We start from the raw sequence: 12,148 nt of genomic DNA, 5'->3' as shown, positions 1-12,148 counted from the left end.
GGGGTGTTAGCGAGCCGGGAGACATCGGTCATCTGAGCGCATCCAAACCAGAAACCAGACTGCAGGAGAAAATACGGAGGCCAAGATTTGTGCAGGAAACTGCAGCCCTAAAGGCCCAGTTCCACAAAACGTGCTTTGGGAAAGACAAGCCATCAGCAAGACTCACGCCGGACTCCTCACTGTCCTGCCCTGAGATGGGAGCTTTGTAATGACTGGGGCAGAAGCATTCAATTCCATTACAAAGGCCAGGCTGACACTGGGTACCTAGAGCTAAACACACCCACTAGTATGAATAAAGGGCTTTTGATTTTGTTTTTGGTGGGTTGGGTACTGCAATATTCACACCTTTGGAGAAATACTTACAAATTCAGCATTTGCCTTTTCCTATGAATTATGTTAAATTAACTCTTGTTTAACCTCATGTGATTTAACTGTGGCAAAAGTTCAATGGAAGACTGGTTTCCCAGTCTCTCAATTTATGCCTCAACCAGATTATATATGTGTTCTAGGAAAGAAATTCATACAATGGGTTTGAAATTAAAATAAAATTCCTTTTTTTCATGTCTGCATTGTTGTTTAGTTCCATGAGTGCCCTAAGAAAGAGAATACCCTAGGCAGTAGCACCTATTAACTCTTATCACAGGTCCATGATTTGGGGGAGGGGAAGTCTCTGAATCTATATTTAAATCTACAACCCAGTGAGTTCAAACTTCTAAGGAGTGCTCCTCATATACCATTATCCTTCTCCCTCAACATTTCTCCCCATCTTACTTTCCATGGCCCCAAAGAAAAGAGCAACAGATCAGTAGAGAACATGGCCAGGGCAGATCCCCTACAATCACATTTTATCCTAGCTCAGATTTAACAATTACCTTAGAGATTTAACAGTTATCTAGTTTATCTAATCATTACATGTAGTCAGGGGTAAAATGCAAACCGGAATTAGCTCTTGAGAGAGAATAAAATAGATGAGTGAATTTTCCAAATACCAGTTTCTTTCTGTTATATCACCAATATGGATGTGTATACTGAAGGCCACTTAAAAACTGAAAACTTAAACTCATTTATACACTTGTAAATCTTGGCCATTGAGTCAACCTGAATATTCTTCTCATCCTGCTATTTGGCAGAGCTCTTTTCTTTTGGAATCCATGCCGGTCCCCCATTCTTTTTTTTTTGGCCATGCCTAGTGACACGCAGCTTCCTACTGTCCTCCATTCTTACTCTCAAGATCAGTACTGAATCAACACTCTGGCTCAGAGACATTCTAATTGACCCAGAATCCAGGTAAAAGGGAGAGGTATTCAAAGTGGTCCGGGATGGGCATTAGTAAAGCAGGAAATATTTGCACTTTGCTGTACACCTGAATCTAACACAGTGTTGTAAATCAACTATACTTCAGGTTAAAAAAGTAGGAAATACTTGAACTTGGAATCATCTGGATCATCTACATGGCCTAAACATATGTTGAAATAGGCCTGTGCACCTGGATATGTCTGTAGTCAAGTCTAGACAAGCATCCAAATAATCCAGATCTGCAAAAGACAGTCCAGGATTTTAGACAATGTCTAAATTCCTTAATTCACATTAACTCACTAGATGATTGTGAACACACAGTTTACTGTGACTAGAGCTGTACAGTAGAGGAAAACAGATTTTGGACCACTGCACTTCAGCTATCCAATTCCCTTGAACATCTACTGTATTTAATGTGTACATACACGTAGCCAAGGCCATCACCTATACAGTCAAAGTGAGATGGAGGTGGATATAGTTGTCTATAGATAATGCAGATAAAAAATATGCTAGGGGAAAACAGCACTAGGAGGTGGAGACCAGAGGAGGACAGGAAGAGGGGAACTGCTGGTTTGCATGATGAAAGCAAACTCTCCCAGAATCAAATTATCTGAGTAATTACTCAACTTGAAATTCTCTTTCTCTGGTATTGACAAACCCCATATGTTTGTACAGGCTTGGTCTAAGAATCTGGAGTGTCATTGACTCTTCACTGGGCTGATGGGCATATATTTGAAAATCCTGTTTTCTCTTCAGAATTTTACCTAATTATTAAGTACTTAGAGCACTCTGAATGTGCTGTGGATTCTGTTTTTACTAACTCAGAAAACTGGGATGTACCAAAATGAAAATAAATAAGGAAACACAAGCTTTAAATGACACATTAAACAAGATGGACTTAATTGATATTTATAGGACATTCCAGCCAAAAATGACAGAATACACTTTCTTCTCAAGTGCTCATGGAATGAACAATCTCTAGGATAGATCATATCTTGGGGTCACAAATCAAGCCTTGGTAAATTTAAGAAAATTGAAATCATATCAAATATCTTTTCTGACCACAATGCTATGAGACTAGATATCAATTACAGGAAAAAATCTGTGAAAAATACAGACACATGGAGGCTAAACAATAAATAACTAGTACTTAATAACCAGGAGATCACTTAAGAAGTCAAAGAGGAAATCAAAAAATACCTAGACATAAGTCACAACGAAAAAACGACCATCCAAAACCTATGGGATGCAGCAAAAGCAGTTGTAAGAGGGAAGTTTACAGCAATACAAGACTACCTCAAGAAACAAAAAAATCTCAAGTAAACAATCTAACCTTACAGCTAAAGGAACTAGAGAAAGAAGAACAAACAAAACCCAAAGTTATCAGAAGGAAAGAAATCATAAAGATCAAAGCAGAAATAAGTGAAATAGAAACAAAGAAAACAATAGCAAAGATGAATAAAACTAAAAGCTGGTTCCTTGAGAAGATAAACAAAATTGATAAACCATTAGCCAGACTCACCAAGAAAAAGAGGGAGAGGACTCAAACCAATAAAATTAGAAATGAAAAAGGAGAAGTTAAAACAGACACCGCAGAAATACAAAGCATCCTAAGAGACTACTACAAGCAACTCTATGCCAATAAAATGGACAACCTGGAAGAAATGGACAAATGCTTAGAAAGGTATAACCTTCCAAGACTGGACGAGGAAGCAATAGAAAATATGAACAGACCAATCACAAGTAATGAAATTGAAACTGTGATTAAAAATCTTCCAACAAACAAAAGTCCAGGACCAGATGGCTTCACAGATGAATTCTATCAAACATTTAGAGAAGAGCTAACACTCATCCTTCTCAAACTCTTCCAAAAATTGCAGAGGAAGGAACACTCCCAAACCCATTCTATGAGGGCACCATCACCCTGATACCAGAACCAGACAAAGATACTATAAAAAAAGAAAATTACAGACCAATATCACTGATGAACATAGATGCAAAAATCCTCAAGAAAATACTAGCAAACAGAATCCAGCAGCACATTAAAAGGATCATACACCATGATCAAGTGGGATTTATCCCAGGGATGCAAGGATTCTTCAATATACGCAAATCAATCAAGGTGATACACCATATTAACAAATTGAAGAATAAAAGCCATATGATCATCTCAATAGATGCAGAAAAAGCCTTGTACAAAACTCAACACCCATTTATGATAAAAACTCTCCAGAAAGTGGGCATAGAGGGAAACTACCTCAACATAATAAAGACAATATATGACAAACCCACAGCAAACATCATTCTCAATGGTGAAAAACTGAAAGCATTTCTTCTAAGATCAGGAACAAGACAGGATGTCCACTCTCACCACTATTATCCAACATAGTTTTGGAAGTCCCAGCCATGGAAATCAGAGAAGAAAAAGAAATAAAAGGAATACAAATTGGAAAAGAAGTAAAACTGTCACTGTTTGCAGATGACATGATACTATACATAGAGAATCCTAAAGATGCCACCAGAAAACTACTAGGGCTAACCAATGAATTTCATAAAGTTGCAGGATACAAAATTAATGCACAGAAATATCTTATATTCCTATACACTTATGATGAAAAGTCTGAAAGAAAAATTAAGGAAACACTCCCAGTTACCATTGCAACAAAAAGAATAAAATACCTAGGAATAAACCTACCTAGTGAGTCAAAAGACCTGTATGAAGAAAACTGTAAGACACTGATGAAAGAAGTTAAAGATGATACCAACAGATGGAGACATATACCGTGTTCTTGGATTGGAAGAAACAATATTGTCAAAATGACTATACTACCCAAAGCAATCTACAGATTCAATGCAATCCCTCTCAAATTACCAATGGCATTTCTTATGGAACTAGAACAAAAAATCTTAAAATTTGTACGGAGACATAAAAGACCCCGAATGGCCAAAGCAGTCTTGAGGGAAAAAAACGGAGCTGGAGGAATCAGACTCCCTGACTTCAGACTATACTACACAGCTACAGTAATCAAGACAATATGATACTGGCACAAAAACAGAAACATAGATCAATGGGACAAGATAGAAAGCCCAGAGATAAACCCACGCACCTATGGTCAACTAATCTATGACAAAGGAGGCAAGGATATACAATGGAGAAAAGACAGTCTCCTCAATAAGTGGTGCTGGGACAACTGGACAACTACATGTAAAAGAATAAAATTAGAACACTCCCTAACACCATACACAGAAATAAACTCAAAATGGATCAGAGACCTAAATGTAACACTGGACATTATAAAACTCTTAGATCAAAACATAGGAAGAACACTCTTTGACATAAATCAAAGCAAAATATTTTTTGATCCACCTCCTAAAGTAATGGAAATACAAACAGAAATAAACAAATGGGACCTAATGAAACTTAAAAGCTTTTGCAAAGCAAAGGAAACCACAAACAATACGAAAAGACAACCCTCGGAATTGGAGAAAATATTTGCAAATGAATCATCGGACAAAGGATTAATCTCCAAAATATATAAACGGCCCATGCAGCTCAATATTAAAACAAACAAACAACCCAATCCAAAAATGGGTAGAAGACCTAAATAGACATTTCTCCAAAGAACACATACAGTTGGCTAAGAAGCACATGAAAAGATGCTCAACATCACAAATGATTAGAGAAGTGCAAATCAAAACTACAATGAGTTATCAATTCACACCAGTTAGAATGGGCATCATCAGAAAATCTACAAACAACAAATGCTGGAGAGGGTGTGGAGAAAAGGGAACCCTCTTGTACTATTGGTGGGAATGTAAATTGATACAGCCGCTATGGAGAACAGTATGGAGGTTCCTTAAAAAACTATAAGCAGAATTACCATATGACCCAGCAATCCCACTACTGGGCATATACCCAGAGAAAACCGTAATTAAAAAGGCACATGCACCCCAATATTCATTGCAGCACTATTTACAATACCCAGGTCATGGAAGCAACCTAATTGCCCATCAACAGACAAATGGATAAAAAAGATGTGGTACATGTATACAATGGAATATTACTCTGCCATAAAAAGGAACAAACTTGGGTCATCTGTAGAGATGTGGATGAATCTAGAGACTGTCATACAGAGTGTAATAAGTCAGAAAGAGAAAAACAAATATCGTATATTAACTCATATATATGGAACCTAGAAAATGGTACAGATGAACCGGTTTGCAGGGCAGAAATACAGACACAGATGTAGAGAACAAACGTATGGACACCAACGGGGAAAAGTGGAGGGGGGATGGTGGTGGTGTGATGAATTGTGAGATTGGGATTGACATATATACACTAATATGTATAAAATGGGTAACTAATAAGAACCTGCTGTAAAAAATAATAAATAAAATTCTAAAATTCAAAAAAAAAATTTGGTTATTCAATGTCAAAAAACAACAACAAAAAAAACCATGACGACTCAAAAACCTATGGGATGGGCTTCCCTGGTGGCACAGTGGTTGAGAGTCAGCCTGCTGATGCAGGGGACAGGGGTTCGTGCCCCAGTTCGGGAAGATCCCACATGCCACAGAGCGGCTGGGCCCATGAGCCATGGCCACTGAGCCTGTGCGTCCAGAGCCTGTGCTCCGCAAGAGGAGAGGCCGTAAGAGAGGCCCGCGTACCGCAAAAAAAAAAAAAAAAAAAAAACCTATGGGATGCAGCAAAAGCAGTTCAAACAGGGAAGTTTACAGCAATACAATCCTACCTGAAGAAACAAGAAACATCTCGAATAAACAACCTAACCTTACACCTAAAGCAATTGGAGACAGAAGAACAAAAAACCCCAAAGTTAGCAGAAGGAAAGAAATCATAAAGATCAGATCAGAAATAAATGAAAAAGAAATGAAGGAAATGATCACAAAGATCAATAAAACTAAAAGCTGGTTCTGTGAGAAGATAAAATTGATAATCCATTAGCAAGACTCATCAAGAAAAAAAGGGAGAAGACTCTAATCAATAGAATTAGAAATGAAAAAGGAGAAGTAACAACTGACACTGCAGAAATACAAAGGATCATGAGGAATTATTGCAAGCAACTATATGCCAATAAAATGGACAACCTGGAAGAAATGGACAAATTCTTAGAAAAGCACAACCTTCCTAGACTGAATCAGGAAGAAATAGAAAATGTGAACAGACCAATGACAAGCACTGAAACTGAAACTGTGATTAAAAACCTTCCAGCAAACAAAAGCCCAGGATCATATGGATTCACAGGTGAATCCTATCAAACATTTAGAGAAGCGCTAACACCTAACCTTCTCAAACTCTTCCAAAATATAGCAGAAGGAGGAACACTCCCAACCTCATTCTACAAAGCCACCATCTCCCTGATACCAAAACCAGACAAAGATGTCACAAAAAAAGAAAACTACAGGTCACTATCACTGATAAACATAGATGCAAAAATCCACAACACAATACTAGCAAACAGAATACAACAGAACATTAAAAGGATCATACACCATGATCAAGTAGGGTTTAGCCCAGGAATGCAAGGATTCTTCAATATATGCAAATCAATCAATGTGATACACCATATTAACAAATTGAAGGAGAAAACCATATGATGATCTCAATAGATGCAGAAAAATCTTTCGACAAAATTCAACACCCATTTATGATAAAAACCCTCCAGAAAGTAGGCAAAAAGGAAACTTACCTCAACATAATAAAGGCCATATATAACAAACCCACAGCCAACATCGTTGTCAATGATGAAAAACTGAAACCATTTCCACTAAGATCAGGAACAAGACAAGGTTGCCCACTCTCACCACTATTATTCAACATAATTTTGGAAGTTTTAGCTTCAGCAATCAGAGAAGAAAAAGAAATAAAAGGAATCCAAATCAGAGAAGAAGTAAAACTTCCACTGTATGCAGATGACATGATACTATACATAGAGAATCCTAAATATGCTACCAGAAAACTACTAGAGCTAATCAATGAATGTGGTAAAGTAGCAGGATACAAAATTAATGCACAGAAATCTCTTGCATGCCTATACACTAATGATGAAAAATCTGAAAGAGAAATTAAGGAAACATTCCAATTTACCACTGCAACAGAAAGAATAAAATACCTAGGAATAAAGCTACCTAAGGAGACAAAAGATTTGTATGCAGAAAATTATAAGACACTGATGAAAGAAATTAAACACAATACAAACAGATGGAGAGATATACCATGTTCTTGGATTGGAAGAATCAACATTGTGAAAATGACTGTACTACCCAAAGCAATCTAGAGATTAAATGCAATCCCTATCAAATTACCAGTGGAATTTTTCACAGAACTAGCACAAAAAATTTCATAATTTGTATGGAAACACAAAGACTCCGAATAGCCAAAGCAATCTTGAGAAAGAAAAACAGAGCTGGAGGAATCAGGCTCCTGGATTTCAGACTATTCTACAAAGCTACAGTAATCAAGGCAGTCTGGTACTGGCACAAAAACAGAAATATAGATCATTGGAACAGGATAGAAAGCTCATAGATAAACCCATGCACATACGGTCACCTTATCTTGGGTAAAGGAGGCAAGAATATACAATGGAGAAAAGACAGCCTCTTCAATAAATGGTGCAGGGAAAACTGGACAGCTACATGTAAAAGAATGAAATTAGGACACTCCCTAACACCATACACAAAAATCAACTCAAAATGGATTAACAACCTAAAGGTAAGGCCAGACAGTATAAAACTCTTAGAGGAAAACACAGGCAGAACACTCTATGACATAAATCACAGCAAGATCCTTTTTACCCACCTCCTAGAGAAATGGAATTAAAAATAAACAAATGGGACCTAATGAAACTTAAAAGCTTTGCACAGAAAAGGAAACCATAAACAAGACGAAAAGACAACCCTCAGAATGGCAGAAAATATTTGCAAATGAAACAACAAAGGATTAATCTCCAAAATATACAAGTAGCTCATGCAGCTCAATATCAAAAAAATAAACCCAATCCAAAAATGGGCAGAAGACCTACATAGACATTTGTCCAAAGAAGATATACAGATTGCCAACAAACATATGAAAGGATGATTAACATCACTAATCTTTAGAGAAATGCAAATCAAAACTACAATGAGGTATCACCTCACACCGGTCAGAATGGCCATCATCAAAAAGTCTACAAACAATAAATGCTGGAGAGGGTGTGGAGAAAAGGGAACCCTCTTGCACTGCTGGTGGGAATGTAAATTGATACAGCCACTGTGGAGAACAGTATGGAGGTTCCTTAAAAAACTACAAATAGAACTACCAGATGACCCAGCAATCCCACTACTGGGCACATACCCTGAGAAAACCATAATTCAAAAAGAGTCATGTACCAAAATGTTCATTGCCTCTCTATTTACAATAGCCCGGAGATGGAAACAACCTAAGTGCCCATCATCAGATGAATGGATAAAGAAGATGTGGCACATATATACAATGGAATATTACTCAGCCATAAAAAGAAACGAAATTGAGCTATTTGTAATGAGGTGGATAGACCTAGAGTCTGTCATACAGAGTGAAGTAAGTCAGAAAGAGAAAGACAAATACCGTATGCTAACACATATATATGGAATTTAAGGAAAAAATTGTCATGAAGAACCTAGGGGTAAGACAGGAATAAAGACACAGACCTACTAGAGAATGGACTTGAGGATATGGGGAGGGGGAAGGGTAAGCTGTGACAAACCGAGAGAGAGGCATGGACATACATACACTACCAAACATAAGGTAGATAGCTAGTGGGAAGCAGCTGCATAGCACAGAAAGATCAGCTCCATGCTCTGTGACCGCCTGGAGGGGTGGGATAGGGAGGGTGGGAGGGAGGGAGACGCAAGAGGGAAGAGATATGGGAACATATGTACATGTATAACTGATTCACTTTGTTATAAAGCAGAAACTAACACACCATTGTAAAGCAATTATACTCCAATAAAGATGTAAAAAAAATAAAGAATATACTTCAATTAAAAAAAAAGATGTGGCACATATATACAGTGGAATATTACTCAGCCATAAAAAGAAAAGAAATTATTTGTAGTGAAGTGGATGGACCTAGGATCTGTCATACAGAGTGAAGTAAGTCCAAAAGAGAAAAACAAACACCATATGCTAACACATATATATGGAATCTAAAAAAAAAAAGGTCCTAAGAACATAGGGGCAGGACAGGAATAAAGATGCAGACGTAGAGAATCGACTTGAGGACCCGGAGATGGGGAAGGGTAAGCTGGGATGAAGTGAGAGAGTGGCATGGACATATATACACTACCAAATGTAAAATAGATAGCTAGTGGGAAGCAGCCACATAGCACAGGAAGATCACCTCGGTGATTTGTGTCCACCTAGAGGGGTGGGATAGGGAGGGTGGGAGGGAGACGCAAGAGGGAGGAGATATGGGGATATATGTATACATATAGCTGATTCACTTTGTTACACAGCAGTAACTAACACAACATTGTAAAGCAATTATACTCCAGTAAAGATGTTAAGAAAAAACAAACTGGGATGTATAGACTATTAGTGAAATGCATGCCTATAAGATTTCTATCATTTTCAAACTGTGAGGAAAACTGTAGTCTCCTGTCTTTGGATGTTCCAGACACCTGCCTCTGCCTTCATTGACATCTTACTCTTACTTCCCCCAAATGGAAAATCATCTCATTCAGAAAGGCTCCATGTATTCAGAAATGCCAGCTGGGAGTTGTCACTTTTTATTTCTAAGCAGCAGCCATTCATGGCTAATGAATGGCTCACCATTCATGGTGCTAATATTCCATAATAGTGTGTGGCATTGGCTCACAGAAAGAATGGTACCTGGACCCTCCTCAATCTCCTATATTATTTGGTCTCTGGGACTGAAACTCTCACCGGTACTTGTAGAAAGTCGGGATAAATTAAACTTTTTCAAACTGACAAGTCGAATGGAATTTGTGTACTTTCAGCTGGACATGTCAAAGTCTTAAGTTCTAAGTTATGAGACACGGAAGTTCAGCCTGTGGCCCAGGTGATTTTTAAAGTTCCTTTTAGCTCTACGAATCTATAAAAATGGAGGGAATGAAGCCTTGAATCTGGGCTCAGCCATTTCTTAAATGTATGCTTTGGTCAAACTGTTTAGTCTTTCATACCTCACTTTTCTCATCAATCCAATGGGGATAATAAATTCCTCATAAGGTTGATGTGGCGATTACAAGGGATAAATTTACGTGAGCTCTCAGCACAGTGTCTGGTATAGGGCAACCTCTCAGTAAGCCTTGGGCCTGAAAATGATGATGCTCAGTAATTAGGCTGATCATGACACCCTGAAACCTCTTTTCATGCAGTGGAGGGGGCAGAAGATGTGCCAGATGCTTCAACATTACGATTCCATTTTAAGCTTCATGACAACTCTCACATTAGTATGATTGCCCCAGGAAGCCCCACATTGTTCATGACAAGACAGAGGCCCAGGGATTTGGTGAGACTTGCCCTCAAGGGCCCAGCCAGTAAAGGAGCTGGATTCTAGTCCATTTCTCATCCCAAAGTTTTGGCCCCTCCATCATGCCACCTCTTTGCAGCAGGACTCACTGCTGGAAGGCTGAGGAGTGTAGTCCCAGGTTCCTGGCTCTCCCCCAGGTGGTGTTGGGTAAACCCCTTTCAAGCCTTGCTCATTCCCTGCCTCATTACCCAAGGAATCTAAGTCAGGAAGTACTTTAGTTACTTCGTCCAGAAAATCTGGATGATTCTACCTGCCTTACCCACTTCCATGCATGTTTGGAGGCTCCTTCTCAAGAGAGGTAGTGCATGGGAAAGTGCTGTAAAACTTCACTTAGTGTGAGGTGGTAGTATTAACGTGTGGATTCCATCAGCTGCCTCAACTGGAAATTATCAAATTCCATTAAGCTATTACCTAACCACTAGGAACGCTTCTAGTTTTGCACAATTTCAATTCATGTCAGATGTGGTACTGCATGAAAAAATCAGACAGTGGAGAAAAGAGTAGTAATTTACTATAAACACACAGGGGCAAACTAGACCTCATGATGGCCATAAAATTCTCTCCATTTAGGCCAAACTGACAAGTGCTAAGAAGCCCATTGTGATGGAGACAGCTGTTAGGCAATCTCTTCTTTTGGCAAGGATGTCGGCTATGAATGAAATAGTCAGTCCCTCATCTGGTTATTTCCAAATGGCCAGGTGTTTGGCATGGAGGAGACCCAGCCAGACACAGGCACGGAGGCTTCCTCTTCTAGCCTAGTGCAGCTTGGATGGATGAGGAGGTGAGAACACTTCACTTTTCTGCCTCTTTCCCATTCCAGTTTATTGTGACATGTATTCATTCTTTCAGACCAAGAAAAACAATAGTAACTGTACTTACTTTCTTATTATATTAAGTCCTTTACATAATCATTTCATTTAATTCTCTCAACAATACTGTGAGGCAGGTACACCCCCATTTTACAGATAAATTCTGCCCTTCCATCCATTTATATTCCTTTGCTACCTGCTTCATAGAGTTTATCAAACCTACCCACACAAACCCCAACACACAGGCTTGGTGTCTCAAGTTCTCTTATCAAAACCTGCCCCCCACCAATTTTTTCTTGATCTGCTAAACTTACCTACTCATGTTATAAAGCATAGCTAATATTCAAAATGTTTTCCTCCCTTCCAACATAGGTTTTTGTTTTTCTAAGGAATTGTCTAAAAGAATTGTAAGCATCAGCAAGCAGGGCTTGTGGAAGTAAAGGAGGGAAGAAAGGAGGTGCTGCCTTCCAGATACCCCTAAAATAATAGCACCTACTTTACCTACACATAAAG

Source organism: Grampus griseus, assembly GCF_964374135.1.
Source record: "Grampus griseus genome assembly, chromosome: 2".
In the NCBI taxonomy this organism is placed as follows: domain Eukaryota; kingdom Metazoa; phylum Chordata; class Mammalia; order Artiodactyla; family Delphinidae; genus Grampus; species Grampus griseus.
Note: the sequence above shows the minus strand (reverse complement) of the source record.